At 39.4% G+C, this 23,397-nt stretch overlaps 1 protein-coding gene across 5 annotated transcripts in view; it reads right to left on the bottom strand.

The window, feature by feature from the left end:
- Positions 1-23,397, bottom strand: part of RGS7 (regulator of G protein signaling 7) — a 582,263-nt gene that overhangs the window by 317,481 nt on the left and 241,385 nt on the right. The window contains exons 1-2 of one of the 5 annotated variants that reach the window (XM_030812617.1): positions 7,516-7,521; positions 5,946-5,949 (exon numbers count right to left, since the gene is read on the bottom strand). The exons of the other annotated variants lie outside the window; for them this stretch is intronic. The gene's annotated coding sequence lies outside the window, so the exon portion shown is untranslated. Of the gene's footprint in view, positions 1-5,945; positions 5,950-7,515; positions 7,522-23,397 lie in introns of those variants that run through there. 5 annotated transcript variants of the gene reach the window in all.

Here is a 23,397-nt window from a genome sequence, read left to right as displayed (position 1 = left end):
CCCCAGAATTAACTTGGGAACAAGTTTAAATATTTCATCTCTTGTTTAAAACTTTCATTGGCCTGACAACCCCATGAATTTTCTGTAAGCGAAATGACCACTCAAATTTGTCCACGATATGACGCCCAACTGTCATTCTAGTGTTATAACTTGCTTCCCACATGCTCAGCAATTGCTCCTGCCTGCCTCACCTTCTCACATACTCTTCCTCATGCCAGTTGCACCCTTCCCTTTTCCATCTGTGCCTGTGGAAATTCAGTTATACTTCTAGAATCATTCCAAATTGTAATTTCCTACTGACGTCTGTCTTTATCCCTCCCCTCACCTCTCTCATCCCAACTGGATATGATCATAGTCCCTGTTACACTACTTGAGATCTTTATTTTTAAACTTTTTTTACCCTACCTTACTTTACGTGACTCATATATAAGTTATTTATTAACATAAATATCATTCTCTTTAGATTATAAAGGCTTTGGTAATTTGCATTAGTTTTGCTATCTGTGGCATGGTCCATGAGGAATTATCACCCCCCATTTTTTACTTTACATACTTCTTTGCTGTGTTTGTATGTTCACCAACAGGACATATTACTTTTATAATTAATATTATTTTCTATTTGAAATAATTAAGAATTCCGGCCGGGCGCGGTGGCTCACACCTGTAATCCCAGCTACTCAGGAGGCTGAGGCAGGAGAACTGCTTGAACCCGGGAGGCAGAGGTTGCAGTCAGCCAAGATCATGCCACTGCACTCCAGTCTGGGCGACAAGAGCTAAACTCCATCTCAAAAAAATAATAATAATAATAATTAAGAATTCCCACTTTAATAGTATTAAAATATTAAACGTTCTTTATTCAAATGCCTGTTGTAACACATTCGGGGGTTAAATATCGCCAACTGCTCTTTATAATGTACTCTCTGTAAACATTCTGTATAATTGCTATTGACTTTCAACAACTAAACTAGTCTACCCCCAAATTATCTCTTTTTTACAATCTTTTAAATTCAGAGTTAATGAACGAAATTGTTTACATTCCCTTTTTTCTTAGTCACATCTCTAGTAACCCTAGAAGTCCTAATCAACAGTCTTATCATCAGCCCCCTTTCAGATGGAGAGCCCACAGTTCTTATCATCAGCCCCCTTTCAGATGGAGAGACCACAGTTCTTATCATCAGCCCCCTTTCAGATGGAGGGCCCACAGTTCTTATCATCAGCCCCCTTTCAGATGGAAAGACCACAGTTCTTATCACCAGCCCCCTTTCAGATGGAGAGACCACAGTTCTTATCATCAGCCCCTTTTCAGATGGACAGACCACAGTTCCTGACAGATGAAAGGCTTCTCTTGGGACTCTTTTTAATTGATGCAGGTGCTTGATTTCAGACAAGCCCTTCTATTCTAGCTTCTGGAATCACCTTGAAATTCAGCAACCTCTATGTGTAACAAAAATGGACCAATCATTCCTCTAAAAAATAAATGAACAACGAATATTTAGCAAACAAAATACCTAAAGACAGCCATTGATTTGGATGAGTGAAAAAGGCAGAGAATGCAGAAGATGCCTAGGATTTAGCTAATCTCTGAGATTCTGGCAGGAAGGACATAAAAAAAGTCAAAGGGCTCTTGGCTGAGCTTGCCATTTTATTTTATTATTTCATTTTTATTTTATTTTATTTTATTATTGAGACAGGGTCTCACTCACTCACTTTTTTTTTTTTGAGACAGAGTCTCACTCTGTTGCCCAGGCTGGAGTATGAGAGTCCAATCTTGGCTCACTGCAGCCTCCACCTCCCAGGTTCAAGTGATTCTCCTGTCTCAGCCTCTCAAATAGCTGGGATTACAAGCGCCCGCCATCATGCCCAGCTAATTTTTGTATTTTTAGTAGAGATGGGGTTTCACCATGTTATCCAGGCTGGTCTCAAATTCCTGACTTCAAGTGATCCACCTGCCACAGCCTCCCAAAGCTCTGGGATTACAGGAGTAAGCCACCACACCTGGCCAAGCTTGCCATTTTGAAACATTTTTACTACAGGGAAGGGGTCTCACAATACCTCCACGGAGTACAACAGATTTAAAATAGCTTTGGAATATAAGAATTACTCTAATGTTTCAGTTCTTTGATTTAAATCCCAGCTTGTCTTTGTAGCCATTTATGTCTTTGTTGTTTATAAATTCATACAAATATTTTGGAAGCCATTTAAGTTTCCCAGCTCCTTGGGTAATAAATTCTGTATGTAAATTATCTGCTAGTTGAATTCATATCTAGTTCCTATTATTTAATTCTTGCCTCATTCAAGCTCAACAGTATAAGAATTTAGTGACTAACACTTTGTTTATCCTATTCATGGTATTCGTACATCCATAAATGTTGATCCACAGTATCTCATCCTTCTTTTCGTGAGCAACAGACCCAGTCATTCTCATAGTTCTGTATAGAGCACATCCTTCTACAATTGTCTGCCCCACTTGATATTTGTAAGGGAAACCTGGCCGAGGCCAGGTACCATGGTTCACACTGTAATCTCAGTGCTTTGGAAAGCTGAGGCAGAATGATTGCTTGAGGCCAGGAGTTAGAGACCATAATAAGACCCCCCGCCTCTGCAAGTAAAAAAAAAATGAAAAGACAAGTGTAAAAACAATCCAGTCTATTGATGGCCACTGGGCATCACAGACCCGTTTCCAGATACCTGTGTTACCCATATTCTCCCTCCAATACCTTCACACAACTCCAGAACTGATGGTGGGAAGAACAGCCTTCTGCATGCTTACTTCCATCTTAATCCTACACTGCAAACCAGGAAATAAGACTGAACATGCACTATGGACTAAAAGCATCTCTGTTATTCCCATAAACTGACTGAAAACAATAAATGTACCCATTGTTGAAAATAAGGCTCTGTCATCATGTGTTCAATGATGCAGAGCCTAGAACATTTCAGAGTATCATGTAGGTGATTCTTCTCTCAATTCTTTCAAGGCTGGTACAGGACTAGTGGCATTCCAAATGCATAGGAGAGAAGTTTATTTATTACACACAATAGATGCCTCAGGTCATTCGAGCTTAATATTCTCATGAAACCTGGGCAGGACCTGTCAGAGTATGAAATGCTCTATCTGAAGCCACAAGAGACAGCAGTACTCTGCTTCCGCTGAGATGAAACATGAGGACTTTGGATTACGTGTAGGCAGAAGGGCTAAAAATATATATTTTTAATGGTGTGATATCAAGAAATTTTACTTAAGTAATTTATTTTTATGGTAACATACTTATAAAATGCAGCCCAGAGATGTCTCTGGGATGGTTTTAGTAGAGTTCTTCTGGGAGTAATTAAAGGGATGACCTCACAGCCATCATCACTTTATATATGATAGTGCTTTGCCTGGGTCCATCCAGCTGGCTTAGTCCATGAAACAATACCATGTTTCTAACTATCATTTTCAAAATAAAATTAAAAAGGGATTATAACCTGAACGTAGGGCAAAAGCACTTTAAAAGGACAAAAGCATCCTCATGTCAATGAAGAAGATTTCAGGTGCACACACTAAAAACAAATATAAGCATGGTGATTTATTTGTCTTAGATGTTTCATGGTTTTCAAAGTTTTAAAGTGGTTTCTGCAGCTGCTGAATCTGACCTTTTTCTCTGTGTAACACTCTTGGTTTACTTATTTTGTACAATGATTTTTAAAATTCCAGTTCCTAGAATTCTTTTAAGATCAATGAGTAAACTGTAGAAGGGCAAAAGGAAAAGATTTCTACTTTAATTGTACCCTTGCTAGTGTTGCCGATTCAAGGCACTACAACGTTAAGATGGATTTTATTTTTCTGAAGTATTGGAACAGCGATATCGATCTTTCTAACCCACCGAATGGTTAGTTTTAAAGCAGAGAAAATTCAATGTGACTTTTCTGACTTGCCTTTTATATGGGGATTTGGAAAAAACATCTCCTTCTTGCTAGTCCACCTATGAAAGAAGGTTCTGCACAGGACCTAGTTTCAACTATTCGTTCATTCCACACTGTTCTCAAGAGAGGAATTAGGATGAATGGTGGACTAATTCATACAAAATCCCAAGGCAAAGTAGGTCCAAGACTTGGCACACAAACATATAACTTCTAGTCCAATAACTGGCTCTTTTATATCCACCACAATTTTGTTTTCCCCATGAGTGCCAAGAAAATCAGAATGTTTAGTTGCCTTCTTCCTGACAACAATTCTCAACGATCCTATGAATAAATGAATACAAAATAAAAAAAGTGCCTTAATTACTAGATATCTGTGACTATTATTTTGTGGCTAGAACATGAACATCAGAAGGTCATGGCAGTGATGCTGAATTATTTAAAACTATTTCCCCATTTGGTAATTGTTAAAGTCTCATAGAAACACCTAGGTAGTTTGAAATGCCCTCCATTGAAAGCCAGCAATTTCTATGTGTCTCCGCCAGCCAAGAGGACCCTGTAGAGCTTTACTTTCTATACCTGGAATAATGAAAAACAATAGCTTTGTTTTTTATTGTTTAAAAGAAAAAATTAAAATACTGACTATATTTTTAAAACTGCACCTGCTCCCTTAACATTTTGATACTCGCATGGATAAACAACTTTGATAACCTCTGGTATAAAGAATGTGGCCTTTGTCGCTTAGCAGAGCCATGTGCAAATCCCAGGTCTGTCATTTGATGAATGATGTTAGGAAAATTTAGCCTCTCTGGGCTAGGTCTTTGTACTCCTTCCCTATAAAATGAGAATGCTACTTCCTTGATAAAACATGTACTTTACAGCATATGTTCCCCTTCCTTCTTTCGGTGCAAACTCTGAGATGACACTATTTCTAAGAGTGCAACACTCAGAAATGTGGTGTCTTCTTTTCTCTGGAGCTATTAAGACTTTCTTTATTCTCTACTTATGACACACTCTGTATTACATTATAGTCATATGTGTATATGTCTTATTTCTTTTGTTCTCTTTTACTGAGTTTCTTCAGGATAAATATTAGTTTAATTACACTAGTTTAATCACTGCATCCTGAACAGTACCTTTTGGGAAACTGAGTATACAGAGACAATGGCTAGACCACATATGAGCACAGAACTCTGACCCACAGCCCCTGCAACCAGCCTGGGAAGCCAAACCACAAGCTCAGCAGTAGTAAGTCCACAATGGTCAAGACTCAGGCAATGACAACCAGTTTCCCTAATTTTTGCCTCTGCCTATAACTCTGGACAAACCAGAGAAAGCTAGACACTCCTCAATCTAGTTACATTAGATACCCACTTTCAGCTTCTCCACACAACAACCTCCAGTCAGAGCTCTCTCTCTCTCTCTCTCTCTCTCTTTTTACTATAAAGCTTTCTCACTCCTCTGCCTGCCTTTGAGTCTTTGCTAGACACAAGTGGTGGTGGATGATTACCTTGCTACAGCAAGGGCTGAATACATAGCCTTTCTTTGTTTTCATTTTGGTGACCTTCATTTATTTCCACATTAAAAAAAAAATTCAAGTACATCTCACTGCATTCCCAAGAAGAATTTGGGGTAAATCCTTGTACAAAATTATGTCTTTTATAGAAGCAAAGTCTCCCTCCAGTTCTAATGTTCTGTGACTAATAGATGTTGAGGTCGAATAAAATGCTGATTTGGCAACTAGTTGAACAACTTTTCAGAAATAGATTATTCCTGTGTTTAAGAATTGTCAAAATAAGTAATTCAAAATCTAAACTGTTGAAACTTTCCCTCATTTTGAGCCCTAAAAGAATATGATTATGGGGCCTGAGTCATGTGACAGGCACCTGTAACCTACGCAGCTGTAACTTTAGTTTTTGTGATTATAGATTAGCCTTCTTCCTATATTGTTTTGTAAAATGTTGCAAATGACTGAAGGGCACCAGGGAAGACCCTTTCCCTCTACACTGCTGATCTTCATTACAGATTGACTTTCTTCTTACCTTTCTCACACAAGGACTTTACTTGACTATCACATTGTCTAAGATGGAATGCCAAACATACTTTTAAATTGGAAAGGAAATGAAAACAAGCTTTACAGAAAAGAAAAGAAACTGTAACCAATCATTACATTGCTGTAACCCATAAACCAGCCTTGTATAGAAAATGCTATAATCCTGTTAAATTTGTTTTCTGCCTACATAAGCAAGACCTTAACTTTTTACTTCTAAGCACTGACCCCATTTCTCTGAAGTCTATTTTCTGATGGCCATTCTCACCTTTTCACCGGAATAAACTCTTTAAAACTAGATCTGATCTTTGCAGTTATTTCAGGTTGACAGAATGGTTTATGCTGAACCTCTGAATTAAGTTGTTTGTTTAAAGTTTTATACCTTACAAGTTCTAAAAGACCAAATTAAACTCCCACCACATCATACCCAGCAATATTATACTGCCCAGTTAAGAGCCATGGGTATAAAATTACATGATTTCTTTCAGGAGGCATTTATCCTTCTACTAAATATCAGTTCATTTTTTTCAAAAATCCACTTGTCCAGCTTTGTGGGAACTGAACACTAAGAATTCTCAGTAGGGGAAGAAACAATTGTCTCCCCCACTGTATGTGTATTGACTGCTAACATAATGTCGGCAAATGGCTTGAGCCTGGCTTCTCTTTCTCTTCTTGCCAGCCCTGGTCCCTTGTTTTGGGATTCATTTCCCTTGGAGAATATAAACATTCTTTATCCCACTTCTTGAAAGGCCATCCTTGTCTTTCTAGTTGATGTTAGGAATGAACTGACATGGACGACAATGACTATGACCTATGTAAGAAATCTGTGAACTGAGTAAGTAGTCCTATGAATCCAAATCTTATGTGACCTATTGATATGGTTTAGATTTGTGTCCCCACCCAAATCTCATGTCGAACTGAAGGCAGGGCCTGGTGGGAGGTGACTGGATCATGGGAACGGACTTCCCCCTTGTTGTTCTTACGCTAGTTGAGTGAGTTGTCGCAATATCTCATGGTTTAAAAGCGTGTGGCACTTCCTCCAACACTCTCGCTCTCTCGCCACCATGTGGAGAAGGTGCTTGCTTCCTCTTTGCCTTCTGCCGTGACTGTAAGTTTCCTGAGGCCTCCCAGTCATAATTCCTGTTAAGCCTGTGGAACTGTGAGTCAACTAAATCTCTTTTCTTCATAAATTACCCAGTCTCAGATAGTTCTTTATAGCAGTATGAGAATGGACTAATACACTTATATTTAGACTACTCTAAAACTTGCATTATACATGTAATTTTAGAAATTTTTATTGTGGGAAATCTTAAACAGATACAAAAATAAATAGAATACACTGAGCCACAGGTACTCATCGCCCACCTGTAAAAATCTTCAGTTTATTATGCCAATTTATGTTTTAAAAGGAATACCAACTCTCTCTATGAAAAGTATTACTTAGGAAAATGTACCGTATATTGGTTTTTCTATTAGTGTGAATTTCCCATGTATAAAGTGGTTGCTCTCTCCTAGCAGGCTCTGGCTGCTGGCTTCCTGGCCTCCCTTAATGCTGTGGATACCTGTGACACCAGACCTGGCTTTCCTTAATGCCTGTCTAACTTCTTTATCTCCTATGAGACTCCAAACTTATGAAAGAAAGAGGGTGAGAGACAACAGTTCATATACTAATAAAGTAAAATTTGACCTCTATTTTTATATACATTCTTTAAATTTTTTTTAATTGACAAATAATAATTGCACATAGTCATGGGGTACACAGTGATGTTTCAATACATGTAATGTATAGTAATCAGGGTAATTAGCATATCCATCGTCTAAAACATTTGTCAGTTTTTTTGTGTTGGAAATGTTCAGTATCCTCCTTCTAGCTATTTGAAATTATATGATATATGTTATTGTTAACTATAGTCATCTGACAGTGGTATAGAACACTGTAACTTATTTCTTCTTATACACATTATTTAATTTACTCCTAACCACCATGTAATATAGACAATGCAATCATTGTTAATTCCTTTTTAGAGATAAGAAAGCTAGGGTTCTCAGAATTAAACCGACAGATTTAAGGTTACACAGTTGGTAAGAAGGGGGCCCTCTACGAGGTAGTATATGGGGGCATACTTGCAAAGCATTACAATGGAAGATTGTATTTCAAAAAAACACTGCAAAAATGCATGTCAGCTTTCTTTTCAAATAAAATATAAATGTCCTTGAACACAGTCTACTCTCAGGGGAAATTTGAGGAAAAGACATATCATACAGACTATGTTCCATTTGATTGCACACAATGATACAATCCTTTACATTTCAACCAGAACATTGAAATGCTCCTACTTCAAGTTCTGATTGTTCACATGCATTCTCTGGGAACTGCTGCCTGGATTTACAGGATTTTTTAAACTATGCAGAACCTGCATCATTCAATCTATATGGCAGTTGTTGAAATAAACATTTAATGATTCTAAATACCTCACTAAAGTAGCTAGTACTTATTGTGAATCTACCATGTAGAAGTGCTGAATGCCTATTGTGGATTGTGGATGGTGACAGGAAAGGAGGTAAGGAATGACTTCCCCTGGAAGGGATCTTTGATTTGTGCTTTGAACACTGAGTGCAAATCAGATAAACTGAGTGGAGGGACTTAAGCAGAACTGCAGCAATGAGAAAACTCCTGGTTAATTTGACTGGAAAAGATTGTTTGCAGAGCAGTATCTGTTGGATAAAGTGGAAGAGTGTAATGTACAGGCTTGAGTGGAAATAGAACATGGATAACAAAGAAGAAACAACCCTAAGAAAAAGTAAAGCTGCAATATAATTCTTATCAGATTAATCTAAGATCAGTGTGGAGAAGCCAACAGAGACATAAAAGACCTTGTGTAAGAAATCAGACAATGGCACTGGGGACAATAGCTGGTAATGCAGAGAATCAAGCAAGATAAGCATGAAATCAGAATCCAGGCATAGGCTGGACTAACACAATCCTTTCCTGCAAAATCTGTAAAACTTTTGATAGCAATCTGCACTAAAATAAACATTTTTCATCATGACCCAGCACATACATATGTATTCTGACATACATAGATTTAATTGAAACTAAAGTTTCACAAAACAATAGATATTCTTTCTATGGTAGTGAAGCCTACTATTTTTATTCTATTCCATTAAATAAAAATTAAAATAGGTTTTACAACCTTCTTAAATGTTTTTACAACCCACAACTGGAACATGAGTCAACCAGCAGTTCGTAAGGGACTATTGGGTATGTTCTATGAGGAAATAAACATACGCAAGAAGTTTCCATCCTTAAGATCCACCCAATTAAACAATTAAACAAACCAACCAACTCACAGTCCTCCTCTGGCAACCATCTTATCTCATTTTATTTAATGCCAAACCTCTTGCCTTCCGCAAAGAGCTGTCTAACCTCATAGTTTTAAAACTTTTTTGTCTCAGGACACCTTTACACTTTTAAAACTTATTGAGAACTCCAAAGAGACTTTTTTAAAAAAATCAAATAGGCTGTACCTATTAATATTTACCAATTTTGACTAAAAATAAAACTACAATTTGACCCTGCAATCCTACTACTGGGTATTTACGCAAGGAAATCATTTTAAAATATAAAAAAGACACTTGCACTCATAGGTTCATCACAGCACTATTTACAATAGCAAAGTCATCAATTAACTTAAGTCTTCATCAACAGTTGACAGAATAAAGAAAACATGGCATATAAACACCATGGAATATGACACAGTCATAAAAAAGAATGAAATTATGTCCTTCGCAGCAACATGGAAGAGAGGGGGCCATTATCCTAAGTGAACTAACTTAGAAACAGAAAACCAAATACCTTTTGTTCTCACTTATAAGTGAGAGCTCAACAACGGGTACACATAGACATAGGGATGAAAATACAATAGACACTGAAGACTCCAAAAGGAGGGGAGGAGGCTGAGGGTTGAAAAATTACTGGTTGAATACAATGATCACTCTTTGAGCCATGGGTACACTAGAAGCCTACTCTCATCAGTACACAATATACCCATTTAACAAACATGCACATGCTCCCCCAAAATGTAAAATAAAATAAAATAAAACAATTAAAAATTAAAAATTTACCAGCTATGAAATAAAAAATTAAAATAATCAGTAAAAATATATATTACTTCATTAAAATTAGAATAATAAGTACATTACATGGTAACATGAATATCTATCACAACTAACTATATTTCTCAAACATATTTGGTAAGAGGAATGACGTTATTTTACAGTTTTGCAAGTCTCTTCAATGTTTGGCTTGGAAGACAGCTGGATTTTCACATCTATTTCTGCATTCAATCAGTTGCAATATGTTGTTTTAGTTAAAGAAAATCCATCCTTGCACAGAAAATGTTTTGAGAAGGAAGGGATTTTTAGTAGCCTTATCAGACAATTAATGATACTCTTCTCTGCTACTATGCCAAAACTCCACAGGTAGTAGTCAGTGATTACCTGAGATGTAGAATCTGAAACTTTTAACAATGAAATTTTCATACTCCTACTGTATTAAAATTCATTCGCCTATTTTGGACTTTGAATGGATCTTTTTACCCAGGAATGGCATGTACTGATGACTTGGAAAATACTGATTCACTGAATTATGCAGATCTCTTAAATGCTGACACAATTCATCATACAATATCCAAAATGACATTTGTTAATATCCCCACTGATACACTGAGAAAAGCCTTTTGCTGTTGGAAAGCTCCCAGGCTCATCGTGACAATTACAAGTTTTCCAAAATTATAACTTTCACTCAAAAGTTTGTTATTGGCAACTAATACTGTCAGTTGTTTTCCTTGAAATGACAGTCTCACTTTTTTTCCATTAAAAAAAAGTCTGCCAAATATTCATGTCTAAAACATCAGAGCTTGTCTTTCAGTTATTCTTTCAAGTAACAATGACTAGCTCAGTTTGCAACTCAAATAATAGCACATCACACTTTCGTATGCAGCACCTTGATCTCTTCAAAGCCATCTTCCACACTGTGGTCTGAGTGGTGTGTTGTAAGTACATCTCCTCATTTTTCTCTCTTATTGAAAATACTTTGGTTTTCTCTTTTGACTTTAGGATAAAGCTCAAAGTACTTGGCATATTATGAGGCCCTGCCCATCCTCAATGCAATCCCCATCCTTCCCACACTGGAGTTTTTAATCATTTTCCCAGGTGAGCCATCCTCAGGCCTCCAAGGCATTGCCTGCCTACCTGGTGAAAATGGGCTTACCTTCCAAGATTCTGCTCAAGTTCAGGGGCTTTGAGGAGCTTTTCTCAGACATCTTGCTCTCTACATACCACTATCATCATAGGTCTACTTATCAATTAATGTTGTATTTGTAATTTTTTTTGTTTTGTTTTAGAGACACGGTCTTGCTCTGTTGCCCAGGCTGGAGTGCAGTGGCACGATCACAGTTCACTACCACCTGGAACTCCAAGGTTCAAGCAATCTTCACGCCTCAGCCTCTCGAGTAGCTAGGACTACAGATGTGCACCACCACACCTGGCTAATTTTTATCTTTTGTAGAGATGGAGTCTTGCTATGTTGCCCAAGCTGGTCTCGAACTCCTGGACTCAGGTGATCCACCTGTCTCATCTCCCCAAAGTGTGGGAATTACAGGCATGAGCCACCACACCTGGCCTAAACTGTGAAATTCTTACAGGTGGAAATTTTGTACTGTACAGAGATCTTTTTACCAGTACACATATGTGTCCAAAATGATCTCAGGCCTAGAAAAGCCAAGGCCTCTAGATAGAGAGGAAAATAGGGAAACTAGCTGACAAGTAAAGGGTCACTCCTGATAGCACAGCAGCAGGCTATGGAGTTTGGTGTCCATAGTTTAAGAAATGGAGGATAGAGGGTTTAGAGTGGAGGTGCACAAGTGAGGTGCATTTTAAATAGGTTAATTAAGCCTGCTTCACACTACAATTTGGACTTTGGAGAAAGACTCAAGGCAAGGACACTGTACCTATATTTAGACCCCAGAAGAAAGCTTTGTTCCAGGTCTAACAGGTTATCTCCCGATGAGATAGCCTCCACTTCTCTCTGGATTATGATCTCACTTACTCCTTACTCCATTACTCCCCTTGCCTGGGCTCCTGACTCTGAAGATTGCTTCACAGATTTCAACAGTAAATAGATGATATCAGGAAAAAGAATTCAGAGGCCAAATTGTAAAATACGGAGTGAAAAAAAGTATTGGACAGATGTCAAAAACCTTTCACAGGTTTTACTTTTCTAACTTGCTCCAAATATCTCTAAAAAGGAATTACGGTTTGCAGTGCTTCCAAAAGAGCTAGCTGCAGAACCTTGTCTTACAGGAGAATTTCAAGGGCTAAGGTTTAGTACAATACCCCTGGGAGAGACCTTGAGGTATGCATGGGTCTAGGTTGAGCGATGAAAGGACAACAAAAGGAAAAGGAACAAAAACAAAGTCTCTAAAGAGCAGCAATAATAAAATCATCAATTGAAAACTTGTTTGAATATGTATGTTATAATTGATGCAGCCTTACATAAAAGGTGACAAGCTATGGTTCCAGTATAATATGTCTGGGAGTGAGGGTGGATGACAGGGAGGGTTGTTCGGAAGCTTATAGGAGAATATACTGCTCTAAATTTCTTATCATGATAAACTTGCAACTTTGAAGTTTAGAGAAGAAAGAGTTTATATATATGCTAGTCTATCCACCTGTGTTGCAATTGTTTTTTTTTTTTTTGAGACAGGGTTTCACTCTGTCACCCAGGCTAGAGTGCAGTGGCAAGATCATGGCTCACTTCAGCCTCAACCTCCCAGCTCAAGCAGATTCTCCTCCCTAGGAGCTGAGACCTCAGGTGCGTGATACCACACCTGGCCAGCTCTTAAATTTTTTGTAGAGATGAGGTCTTTGCTGTGCAGACTGGTTTCAAATTCCTGGGCTTAAGCAATTCTCCCGTCTTAGCCTCCCAAAATGCTGGGATTACAGGCATGAGCCACTGTGCCTGGCCTTAATTCTTTTTCTGAAGGTAATTATTAAGTTCTGTTCCAAGACTGCTTTATTACTTTTTTGAAAAATCACTTATACATTGCTTTTGTTATGCAAATGCAGCTGCTATCTTCAGTGACATTGTTCAGTAGGTTCACACAAAAGTAATTCAACCCTTGGCACTTCATTCAACCTGTTGGCAAGCTGAAGGAGTAGAGTGTGAAAAATTAAATGAATATGTGATCTGTAGTTAGTATCTATACCTCCTATTTAGCATTCTCGCTACTCTCCACCAACTGGATGCCTAGTGTGTACCACAGATGCTCCTTGACTTAACCACACGGTTATGTCCTGATAAACTCATCATAAGTTGAAAATATTATAAGTAAAAACGCATTTAATACACCTAACTGGCTGGGCATGGTGTCTCATGCCTGTAATCCCAGCACTTTGGGAGGCTCAAGCTGGTGGATCACCTGAGATCAGGAGTTCAAGACCAGCTTGACTAACATGCTGAAACCCCATCTCTACTAAATACAAAAAATTAGCCAGGCATGGTGGTGCATGCCTGTAATCCTAGCTATTTGGAAGGCTGACGCAGGAGATTCGCTTGAACCCCGAGAGGCGGAGATTGCAGTGAGCTGAGATCGTGCCATTGCACTCCAGCCTGGCCAGCAAGCGCGAAACTCCATCAGAAAAAAAAAAAAACACCTAACCTACCAAACATCATAGCTTAGCCTAGTCTTACCTTAACTGTGCTCAGAGCACTTACATTAGCCTATAGTTTGACAAAATAATCTAAGACAAAGCCTATTTTATAATAAAGTGTTCAATGTCCCACTTGATTTATTGACTCCTATGCTGAAAGTGAAAAACACAGTGATCGTATGGGTAGTCAAAATACGGTTTCTACTGAATGTGTATCTCTTTCACACCACGGTATAGTTGAAAAATCCTAAGTCGAACCATATTAAGTTGGGGACCATCTGTAAACATTAGGTGCTTGATAAGTGATTGTCAGACACATGAATAAATAAGGAAAAGTTCCTGCTTTTGTGCAATCACAGAGACCTCTGGAACTCAACATAGCTACTCTCACAAGTGCTCAGGAACCCTAGAGGACATCAACAGGGTGGTGTCAATCAGGGCTTCTGATGACTTGCCCCAGAGCCTGCCCTGCTGTAGCCCCCAGGTCCTTAGCCTCAGCAACACCTTTGGCTCTGAAGCCTTCAGTCTGGCTGGATCAACAGCTCCCTCTTTTTCATCACTCATTCATTATTTAATCAGCCTATCTACCTCACCAAGGCCTCCCCAACCCAGCTGCTTCTTTCTGTCTATAAAATAACTGCCGGCCGGGCGCGGTGGCTCACACTTGTAATCCCAGCACTTTGGGAGGCCGAGGCGGGCGGATCACGAGGTCAGGAGATCAAGACCACGGTGAAACCCCGTCTCTACTAAAAAATACAAAAAATTAGCCGGGTGTGGTGGTGGGCGCCTGTAGTCCCAGCTACTCAGAGAGGCTGAGGCAGGAGAATGGCATGAACCCGGGAGGCGGTGCTTGCAGTGAGCCGAGATTGTGCCACTGCACTCCAGCCTGGGCCACAGAGCAAGACTCCGTCTCAAAAAAAAAAAAAAAAAAAAACAACTGCCTTAGTTCAGGCAGTTATGGCTGGATGAAGCAGAGACGATGCCACTATTCCCACCATTCTAATTATGACCCACACCCTGGCAAGTGGATTCTCCCTAAGAAACAATCAATCAAAGGCTCAGGGGCAAGAAGAGAGAAGACGGGCCGGGCACAGTGGCTCACGCCTGTAATCCCAGCACTTTGGGAGGCCGAGGCGGGTGGATCACCTGAGGTCGGGAGTTTGAGACCAGCCTGACCAACATGGAGAAACCCCGTCTCTACTAAAAATACAAAAATTAGCCAGGTGTGGTGGTGCATGCCTGTAATCCCAGCTACTTGGGAGGCTGAAGGAGGAGAATCGCTTGAACCCGGGAGGCAGAGGTTGTGGTAAGCTGAGATTGCACCATTGCACTCCAGCCTGTGCAACAAGAGTGAAACTCCATTTCAAAAAAAGAAAAACAGAAAAGGGAACATGGCTTTAGGTTTTGGCATCAAATAAGCCCAGAATAATGCTCAACCCAGAATGACGCAGACCTATGTCCCAGTCATGGTAGCACAGGACTGGGCATCCCCACCATGCTGTCCACCCTCACCCTAGAAGAGGGCCCGCCCCTGGAGAAGCAGGAGAATGTGTTGTCTTTGGGGAAAGTTTGACCAAAAGAGGAAGAAAAACGAACCAAACATACTCAGATATTTTTCTGAAAGTTACTGATGAAATGAATCACTCCAATTTCCTAGGTCAAGTGTTAATAAAGGGGTGGGGAAAAGCCAGGGATGTGCTTAGAGAGTATCCCTCTTAAAAAGAACCAGGATGGGCATGGTAGCTCAAGCCTCTAATTCCAGCTCTTTGGGAGGCTGAGGCGGGAGGATTGCTTGAGACCAGGAGTTCAAGATCAGCCTGGGCAACATTAGTGAGACCTCACCTTGAGAAAAAAAAAAAAAAAATTAGCCAGACATAGTGGTGCATGCCTATAGTCCCAGCTACCTGGGAGGCTACAGTGGGAGGATCGCTTGAGCCCAGGAGGTTGAGGCTGCAGTGAACTCCATTGCACCACTGCACTCCAGCCTGGGTGACAGGGTCAGACCCTGTCTCTTTGAAAAAAATAAGAAAGAAAACAAGAACCAGAAAATGCATCTTTGTTTTCCTCTATCAAGCTTTATAAAAGCATTGGTCAACAGATGGAAGAGTGGTTTTGAGGATAGATAGCCCAATTCCCTCTTAAGGCTGGGAGAGGGTTAGGGGTGGAGTTCAAAGGAAAACTTCTACCTTTAATACAAGGTAGTTCTATTAAAACTGTGGAGGCATTAGATGGAAGCCACCAGTAATGCTTTAGAACCATTCTGGGCTTCCTGCAGAGTGGTGTCTGCTGGGACCTGAATCGTGGCAGGAGATGCCCAGTGCACGGGACCCATTTGGTCACCAGCAGAAACAGGAAGGGCCCCCTGGGAGCTGAGCCAATTGTGTGGACACGTGAGACATATCTCGGGACCTCCCAGGAGAGCTACGGAAGTAGTGATAGGACACTGCAGGCGCTGCAGGTAGGCAGAGGCAAAAGCCAGCGAGCTTGTTACTCATCAATGGATTCTCTCTGTACTAACTGCTGAGGCCTGAAGAAACAGTTATATACAGAAGTGTGAGGCCTCCCTTGGAGACTAAAGTATTTGCTCCCTCCCAAGACATTAGGCAGAAAACACTACTTGGGATGGCAGGTTGTTTTGCATGGTCATGCCTTTTTACTTCATGAGCTATAATCTAGATGTCAGGTGGGGACTCCGTGTCCTCATGGTATTTGTAGGATTGCTTTGACCCTCCCATTGGACAGTGTGAAGAAGTCTTAAGCCAACTAGAGATTTGTGGTCATTTTTTTCATGGCTCAGCTCTATCCACATAGGCAGTCATTTTCTGTGCCTGCACCATGCAGAGTCCAAACTCAGTTCTTCCACCAGTCTCCATAACAATGTTACTCGCTCTAAGCATTTTATGAGGTTTCCTAGAATTCATGTAATATTTAAGGGGATAACAATGAGAGGGCTATATCTCACTGCACAGTATTCCAATTTCTCTAGGTCTTTGACCCTTTTTCCTCCAACCATCCAGATACCCGACATGCACAAAGACATGGGGACACACACACACACACACACACACATACGCTGAATTCATCCTCCCTTTGATCCACAGAAAACCAAGGGTTCCTCCTCTGCTCTCCCACAGAACAGCACCCCTCCCACTCAGCTTTCAGCTTCTATCCTAAATATGCTCTGCAAGAAATTTTCCCAACAAAGGCACTTCTCTAGTTAGAAAAAAATTATCATGCCAGTTACTAAAAAAAAAAAAACTCTTTTTCTAAACTAATTTAGACGCATAGTAGGTGCTTAGAAAATAATAAGTGTGTAAATATTTATTACTCTAAGTAAGGTCCTCTTCAGGGTGACCCTGTACAGAAGCAGCCTGGGGCTGAGACACTCCCCCATCTAATTTATAGAGGATAAGGGCGGGCATACATTAAATCCCTTTTTCTACCTCGATCTTATTTCCTCTTACGAACTGAAAGTGCTTTCAGACATTATTTCAGTAATCCTTGCAGCTTCCCCCGATGAGAGGAAAAAATGCCCTTATCTCCAGTGCGCAGATGGAGCCCAGAGAGATGGAAGTTAAGTGACTCCCAAGGTTGCCCACAGGGAGCACAGAGAAGAAGCTAAGCTGGGACATGGAGTCTTGGTGACCCCGTTCTAGAGTTAGAAGATAATGTTGCCTAACAAAGAGTTTTCAAATGTGGCAGCTTTTGCTCTTTAAAATGGGAATAATCGAGGTTTCCCATTTATATTTATTATTATTATTATTATTATTATTATTATTTTGAGGCAGAGTTTTGCTCTTGTTGCCAGGCTGGAGTGCAGTGGTGCAATCTCGGCTCAACGCAACCTCTGCTTCCCGGGTTCAAGCAATTCTCCTGCCTCAGCCTCCTGAGTAGCTGGGATTACAAGCATGTGCCACCACACCCGGCTAATTTTGTATTTTTTTTAATTTTTATTATTATTATACTTTAAGTTTTAGGGTACATGTGCACAACATGCAGGTTTGTTACATACGTATACATGTGCCATGTTGGTGTGCTGCACCCATTAACTTGTCATTTAGCATTAGGTTTATCTCCTAATGCTATCCCTCCCCCCTCCCCCCACCCCACAACAGTCCCCAGTGTGTGATGTTCCCCTTCCTGTGTCCACATGTTCTCATTGTTCAATTCCCACCTATGAGTGTGAACATTAGGTGTTTGGTTTTTTGTCCTTGCGATAGTTTGCTGAGAATGATGATTTCCAGTTTCATCCATGTCCCTACAAAGGACATGAACTCATCATTTTTTATGGCTGCATAGTATTCCATGGTGTATATGTGCCACATTTTCTTAATCCAGTCTGTCGTTGTTGGACATTTGGGTTGGTTCCAAGTCTTTGCTATTGTGAATAGTGCCACAATAAACATACGTGTGCATGTGTCTTTATAGCAGCATGATTTATAATGCTTTGGGTATATACCCAGTAATGGGATGGCTGGGTCAAATGGTATTTCTAGTTCTAGATCCCTGAGGAATTGCCACACTGACTTCCACAATGGTTGAACTAGTTTACAGTCCCACCAACAGTGTAAAAGTGTTCCTATTTCTCCACATCCTCTCCAGCACCTGTTGTTTCCTGACTTTCTAATGATCACCATTCTAACTGGTGTGAGATGGTATCTCACTGTGGTTTTGACTTGCATTTCTCTGATGACGGTAATGATGAGCATTTTTTCATGTGTTTTTTTGGCTGCATAAATGTCTTCTTTTGAGAAGTATCTGTTCATGTCCTTCGCCCACTTTTTGATGGGGTTGTTTGTTTTTCTCTTGTAAATTTGTTTGAGTTCATTGTAGATTCTGGATATCGGCCCTTTGTCAGATGAGTAGGTTGCAAAAATTTTCTCCCATTCTGTAGGTTGCCTGTTCACTCTGATGGTAGTTTCTTTTGCTGTGCAGAAGCTCTTTAGTTTAATTAGAACCCATTTGTCAATTTTGACTTTTGTTGCCATTGCTTTTGCTGTTTAGTAGAGACGGGGTTTCTCCATGTTGGTCGGGCTGGTCTCGAACTCCCGACCTCAGGTGATCCACCCGCCTCGGCCTCCCAAAGTGCTGGGATTACAGGTGCAAGCCACCGTGCCTGGTCCCATTGATATTTATTGCGTGGTAATGGGGCATGGGAGTTCATGCAACGGGCTCTAGAGCAAGCCTGCTTGGGTCAAATGCACAGCTCTGCTACTCTCTAGTTACTGACCTTGGGAAAGTTACTCAGCATTTTGTTGCCTCAGCTTCAGCATCTGAAAAACAGATGTGCTAAATACAACAATATCCTTCTCATGGAGTTATTATGAGGATCAAATGAGTTTACCCCTCCTACCTCCAGCCCCCCATACACCCATTAGAGAGGTTACGAAAGTGCCTGGTACAGAGAAATGCTACATAAATGTTAGCTATAATTATTTCTCCTTTTTGAATTGTGCATTCTTTATTTAGCAACCTTAAGTTGATTTTTTTTTTTTTTGGTCTAGGTGACAGCATTGCCTAACTATAGAAACCAGCCTTGTAGAGTCCTAAGCATATAATTAAACCTAATATATCACCATACTATTGTTCACTTCTTTCTTTCCTTCCTTCCTTCCAGAAATACTTTCCAAGTGCCTACTATGTGAAAGGTACAGTATTAGATTAGGTACAGTAGTAAAGGTAATTTAGAAGATAAATTTGGCCTTAGCAACTTATGGTCTAAGGAGAATATGCACATAAACATTTAAATTTCAACTCAATGTTAAGGTAATATCATAGAGAGAATCCAGAAGAAGCAACATCTAATTCTGCTTGATACTATCAGGAAAGCCTTACCTGAGGAGGTAACTGAGTCTTGAAGTATAAATAGGAGTTATTCTGACAAATAAAAAATCCTTGAAATGTTTGGGCAATTTTTTCAGAATACATATTTTTTAAGCTTACATACAACAATTATAAAAAGTAACCATATATTAGTGATAAAGCACATCTCAACACATTTTAAGGATTGAAGTCATATAGAAAGCACAATTCTATGAAGCTAAAAATAAATTACTAAATCCGTCAATAATCCCTACTCGACAGCCATCATTCTCAGCAAACTATCGCAAGGATAAAAAAACCAAACACCGCATGTTCTCACTCATAGGTGGGAATTGAACAATGAGAACACATGGGCACAGGAAGGGGAACATCACACACTGGGGACTGTTGTGGGGTGGGGGGAGCGGGGAGGAACAGCATTAGGAGATATACCTAATGCTAAATGATGAGTTAATGGGTGCAGCACACCAACATGGCACATGTATACATATGTAACAAACCTGCACGTTGTGCACATGTACCCTAAAACTTAAAGTATAATAATAATAAAATTTAAAAAAAGAATAACTTTCCATTTTATCAATTGAAATTAATAGAAGTAAAAGTTTAAATAGTGTTGACTACAAATATTAGTATATAGATGTATGTACGTATTTGATGTAAAAACATAGTGTTGGAGATTATTCTCTACAAATGATTTAGCATATTTCAGAAAGATAAGAGGATGATAAATTTCAACCAAAACCAGTAACACTGAGCTTTTAAAAGTATACTTGAAAAAAAAGTACAGTTGAATAGATTTGAAGAGGAAATATAGAGCAGTATGTTATCTAAAAAGTTCAGAAAATGGGCCGGGCGTGGTGGCTCATGCCTGTAGTCCCAGCACTTTGGGAGGCCGAGGTGGGCAGATCACGAGGTCAAGAGATCGAGACCATCCTGGCTAACATGGTGAAACCCCGTCTCCACTAAAACCACTAAAAATACAAAAAATTAGCCAGGCGTGTGGCAGGTGCCTATAGTCCCAGCTACTCGGGAGGCTGAGGCAGGAGAATGGCGTGAACCCAGAAGGTGGAGGTTGCAGTGAGCCGAGATCGCGCCACCGCACTCCAGCCTGGGCCACAGAGCAAGACTCAAAAAAAAAAAAAAAAAAAGTTCAAAAAATGGCCAGGTGCGGTGGCTCATGCTTGTAATCCCAGCACTTTGGGAGGCCAAGGTGGGCAGATCACTTGATATCAGGAGTTTGGGACCAGCCTGGCCGACATGGTAAAACCCTGTCTCTACTAAAAATACAACAATTTACCTGGCATGGTGGCGGTGCAAGCATGTAGTCCTAGCTACCAGGGAGGCTGAGGCTTGAGAATCGCTTGAACCCGGGGCGGAGGTTACAGTTAGCTGAGATCGTGCCACTGCACTCCAGCCTGGGTAACACAGCGAGACTCTGTCTCAAAATAAATAAATAAATTTTAAAAGTTCAGAAAATATTTTATAATGTCAAAAATAAAAATTACACACTATGTGTATATATGTAAATATATACAAATAATTTACATCTCTATAAAATATTTCAAAATTATTTTATAAAGCAATTTCCCAGAAATTGAGTATTTAAATGCTATTTGGACATGCAGAATAATAGGCAAAAAAAAAAAAACTCTTAAGAGGAATAAGTAGAGAATTTCATATAAAGGGGTGATAACTCTTAAGATATTTTAGCTTTGGATCAATTTACATTTCCCTACCCCATAATGATATGCTCCCTCGGGGCTAGAAAAAAGCAAATTAAATACCAGTTGAACAACTAAATTGATTGTTATATTGATATCCCTTCTTCAAAATGTTAACAGAAGGACAACTACTATTTATATGCAATTAGCATGGAGGAGAGACGTAATTAAACCCAACTTTAGATAATTTCTCCAAATTATACTTCTCTGACATTTTGAAAAAGTTTTTAAAACAAAAGTGATATAAAAACAGGTGAGCTTCTTACCCTCAGTCTCCATGCTATAAGTAACACTGAAATTCACCATAAGATTTTCTTGCAAAATGCCATAAATGACCTTGCGTGTTCAAGTGTACCACTGAGGGGATATTGGCTACTAAAAACAAAGAAACGGAACTCAAAACACTTCAAGCAGTAAAAGGTTTTTTGTTTGTTTTTAAATTTCACAAAATGAAGTAAAGTCCCGAGGCAGGATGATTTCAGATTTGGTTAAGTCAGATTCTTTCCGTATTTTGACTCTACATCATCAGCAAGGGACCTTCCCGGCCACAACATTATCACATTTTTACATGCCTGTGCCCAAAGGCAAAAATGGCGTCAACCTCTTACTTTTCCTTCCTTTAAGTAGCAAAAAAGCATTGCCAGCACCCTCACAGAAGAAATCTCTTTAGGTCACATCAGCTAGAATTGCAGTAAGTATATTTTATAAGCCAATAATCACTGGCAGAGAGAATAAAACAGACACAATCAACCCCTAAAGAGCAGCAGTTCTCAAACTTGAGTGAGCACCACAGTTACTTGGAGAGTTTACGAAATCAGTAGGTATAGGGTGGGGCCCACGAGTTTGTATTTCCAAAAGACTTCCAGGTGTTACGGATGCTGCTGGTCCTTCTACAAACCCCCTGCACTGCCCTAAAGCACGTGGGAGCATCTTAGCAAAGGGGTGGGGGAGGTGGCTTAGGTAATCAACCAAAGGGCATCTGAGATCTAATATTATTTTAAAATTGCTTTTCAGGAATTCCTATTACATCAAATTAAACATGTAACTGAGCGTCTTCTGAGTATTTTAGAATTGCAAATTTTGATATTCTATCATCACTATGCTCCACCTCTCTGAAGCCATTACTAGGGCAAGGATATAGTGAGAAAGTTTCTGTCACTGCTAAGCAACTGCATCCTTCAGATTGCCAATGTGTCATTGTGGAGGGAGCTATTAAACTTCTATGTGGCATGAAAATTGTTTGGCTAACTTTAAAAAGGAGAAAAAAATGGAAGTGGAGGTTAGAATTTTTCTAGCCCAGCAAGAACCACTTTGTAACCACTTGGTAACCACTTTTAGATAAAAAGCCCAAAAATAATATACTTCACCAGATGTTCCTTTAATTTTCCAGGGATTAATTTGAGAGTCAATTACCTATTTTAAGTGATTAACATCAATTTTTTTTTTTTAAAAACCACTAGGCTCTGAACCAATGCTTTTAATTGTATGATGGACCATCGTTCACTTCCAACACTTTTAAGAACTAGGATGATTTTGACACATTAAAAAATGTCCTGGAATGAATTTGCTATTCTGCTTCGCAACATTTGAGGAAGTAAATACTGCTACAAATCCTTTAGGTAGCTTTCAATTGTCCATGTCTGTTAGTGAGAAGAGGGACAGTAAGAAAAATGCTAAGGTCAAATTCACTCATGACTTCATGCCAAAAAAAAGGTATTTCTGAGTTGATAACTCTAAAATCTTTTTCTAAGTAGGGACAAGAACTACTAATAACAAACAGTGGAAAACATATTGAACTAAAACACAAACTATCTGAATTTTACAGGTCAGTTAACTTCCCTGAGCATTGCTTTCTTATCTGAACCACTAAGGGTTGGATTTGGTGTTTGGTTTCTTTTTTATTTTTTTAACATCCCTTCCAGATATAATCTAAAGGTGACAACTCCTTTCTCTGTCCTATCCATCTTTGATGATATGTGTTAATAACAGTTAAATGCAAAATAATAGGATAAAAGGCTTAATTACAGAAAAAAAAACAAAAACAAAAACAAACAAGAGCCCAGATAATTCTACTCTGGAAGAATTGGCTGTAACATCATAATGATGGCAGCAATTTAGAAAGCCACATTAACTTTGTTACAGAGATTTATTTAATGCCAGTTTGAAGAATGATGTCTTTATGCC

The sequence above is a fragment of the Nomascus leucogenys genome, chromosome 5 (genome assembly GCF_006542625.1).
Source record: "Nomascus leucogenys isolate Asia chromosome 5, Asia_NLE_v1, whole genome shotgun sequence".
NCBI lineage: Eukaryota > Metazoa > Chordata > Mammalia > Primates > Hylobatidae > Nomascus > Nomascus leucogenys.
Note: the sequence above shows the minus strand (reverse complement) of the source record. Positions and strands in the feature narration are given on the sequence as shown.